The sequence below is a fragment of the Lolium rigidum genome, chromosome 3 (genome assembly GCF_022539505.1).
Source record: "Lolium rigidum isolate FL_2022 chromosome 3, APGP_CSIRO_Lrig_0.1, whole genome shotgun sequence".
NCBI classification, from domain to species: domain Eukaryota; kingdom Viridiplantae; phylum Streptophyta; class Magnoliopsida; order Poales; family Poaceae; genus Lolium; species Lolium rigidum.
In genome coordinates, this window is record NC_061510.1 from 371,578,900 (window position 1) to 371,582,075 (window position 3,176).

Below are 3,176 nucleotides of genomic sequence, written 5' to 3' on the forward strand. Positions count from 1 at the left end.
TTTACTCAGTTACAATCCATACCATTTTTTTCTCAAGTACATCTCATAGGTAGTAGGATTAGGACGCGATCCGACGGTTCCAAAGTTAATTAGAAAAGTCTACACTGAATTAACAAACCGGTTTGTAGTATATTTTTTGTTTATTTATATTTTTCATGTGTCTCATTCGAGTGCTTGTAATCACTGTTTTATGTTACTTTTATATTTTATTTTACTCTTGTTGAGAATCATGAATAGATTTCTGGACTTTTCGCAAAAAAATACCCTAATAAATTATTGGAGAGTATATAATCGAGTCTTTGTCAATCGTGCACACACATAAATTTCACGGACCCTCGTGCAAGAAATATGGAACGACCATCTCATTTATTACCTTGCGCTTACACATTTGCACGTCACACAACTATACATCATATTACAATAATATAATACAAGCAAAGATACTCAATCATACGCACGCTTGAGCAGGCACGGGAAACACGCTTACGAGCCGACCCCTAGTGTTCTGCAGCGCGCAAGAACTATTGATGCAGACGGACACACATGCATACACATGTACTGATAGGAGCGCATGATAGGTCGGTATGAAGCTAGCATGCATGCAAACAAAACGTAGCAAGGCTACGCGACGACGGGTACGAAGGGTGTGGCGAGGAGCATCAGCGGCGTGCGGCGGCGCACGCCCAGGCCAGGCGCCTCCTCCATGTCCACCTCAACGACGCCCTCTGGCAGCGACCAATCGAAATGATAGAGCAAGGCAACGAGGGCGAGCTCCATGCTGGCCAGCCCGTAGTTGAATCCGGGACACATCCTGCGGCCGGCCCCAAACGGAAGAAACTCGTAGCTGCTGCCTGTGAAGTCCACGGCGCCGTCCTCAAACCGCTCCGGCTGGAACTCCTCGGCGGCGTCCCAGTACCTGGGGTCCCGCCCGATGGCCCAGGCGTTGATCACCACGCGCGACTTGGCCGGGATCGTGAACCCTTCCAACTCGCACAAGTCGATGCTCTCCCTGGGCACCAGCAGCGGCGCTGGCGGGTGCAGCCGAAGAGCCTCCTTGATCACCAGCTTCAGATACCGGAGGTCGCTAGCTTGCAGGTCGGCCTCGGTCACCATGGTCTTACCTTTGAATGCCTCACGGATTTGCCCCTGCAGCTTCGCCATCACCTTCGGGTTGCATATCAGCTCCGACATACCCCACTCCATCGCCGACGCTGATGTCCCTGTCCCGCCGGCAAACATGTCCAAGATGATGGCCTTGATCTTGTCGTTGTCTAGGTGGAACCCGAAGCCGCCTTTCCCCTGCAGGCCGATGAGCACATCAGTGAGGTTCTCGTCGATGTTCTCAGTGGCGCCGGCCTTGATTTTATCAGCACGGGCGATGTTCCTCTCATTGATGATCTCCTCCAGGATGGCATCCACCGTCTTGTGGATGCCCTGGAGGCTGCGTTTCATGCCAGTGACGGCGGCTAGCACGGTTGTCCATGTCGGGAAGAGGTCGGGGATGTTAAAGCCACTCGCTAGGCCCACGCCGGACTTGATGGCTGACATGAACTCCGCCGCATTCTTCCTCTTCTTCCCGAATGCTGCCCGCGCAACGATGCTGTTGGTAGTGCTATGGAACATCACGCTCAGGTTCACCGGCATCGATAGCCCCGTCGTGCGGATCTGCTCCACCAGCATCCCCACCTGCATGCATGCGCGATCCATTTTCAGAGATTAAACCATGCCTTACTAGATATTTCATGTACATCTGCATTTTTGTCAACTGTTGCCAGATACGGACATGACTCTATGCCTTAGTTAGCTCAGGTGACCATTTTATGGTAAATTACTTATTTTTATTTTCACTCTCGTTACAATCGGGTAACATGTACTTGTAGTACTGTAAGTTCAGTAATTAATCTGGCATCTTTAGTTGCCACCTTCAACGAATAATTAGATAGTACCAGGTTGGATGTTCGTATATACCTCGTCCTCCCTGATGTGGCGGAAGGAGAGCACGCGCTTGGGGCTGAGGATCTCGGCTGCGCAGAGCTGGCGGAGCTTGCGCCAGTAGTCTCCGGAGGGGAGAAGAGGATGTCAGCCCACTCGTAGCCGACGATCTCGCCAGCGAGGAGCTTGGGACGCGTGGCGAAGTTGGTGTCGTGGGTCTTAAGCACCAGCCGCGCCGTCTCCTTGGACGACGCCACCACCAGCGGCGTCTGCCCCAGCTGCAACATCATGAGTGGGCCGTACGCGTCGGCGAGGTTTTTCAGTGCCCGGTGCGGCAGCACGTTCACCAGGTGGTGCATGCTGCCGATCACCGGCAGCTTCCATGGCCCCGGCGGCGCCCTCTCGCTGATTGGGTTCAGCGCCACCTTCAGCACCTGCAACAGGGCCACCGCTCCGGCGGCCAGCAGCACCGAGAGGAGAAACAGCTCGTCCATGAATGTAACAAGCCAAGTCAGCTAGCTAGCAATAGTGAGTAGTGACGGAGCTGGTGAGACAGGTGTGAGTTGATCTGCTTGTGGTGGCGGGGTATATATAGCTCAGGGTGGAGGAGGGACGCAACACGTAACCAATTGTTTAGTTCATAGCGACCTATGAACTCGTGAATATTGCGTGGTGGTTACTGGTTAACACATGTCCTTTCTCTAAGCTCGATCAGCAATAATTAAGATCGAATACATGCATGGGTGGACGACCTTTCCTGATGTGGTAGTCCAGCCAAAAATATCCATATATGGCCATATATGCATGCATCAAATCAGGCGATTTTTCTAAATAATACATTTTTTCTTATTTTCAAAAATAATACTCGGTTTCAATCATTGTCACGAATAATACACTATCGGGGACACGTATCCCGATTAGAAGGAATCGGGAACAACAAACCCGATTAGAGGTAGTCGGGATAGGCTACCCAATTTCTCTCTGCGCCGCGCGAGGCTACCCTCAGCTTTTTGCACTAATCGTGATAGAGGAACCCAATTTCTTCCAATTGGGGTAGAGGAACCCGATTTTTCCAATTGGGATAGAGGAACCAGATTTTTTCCCACTACTCTGGTAGAGAAACCCAATTACTTCCAATTGGGGTAGAGGAACCCAACTATTTCCAATTGGGGTAGAGAAACCCAACTACTTTTAATTGGGGGTGGGCTCCACGTAGATTCCCTGGTACTCGGGTGTGTTACCCA

At 51.2% G+C, this 3,176-nt stretch overlaps 1 pseudogene; it reads right to left on the bottom strand.

Annotated features, from left to right (window-relative positions):
* Positions 1–621: 621 nt before the first annotated feature.
* LOC124700533 lies at positions 622–2,426 on the bottom strand (annotated as a pseudogene).
* Positions 2,427–3,176: the final 750 nt, after the last annotated feature.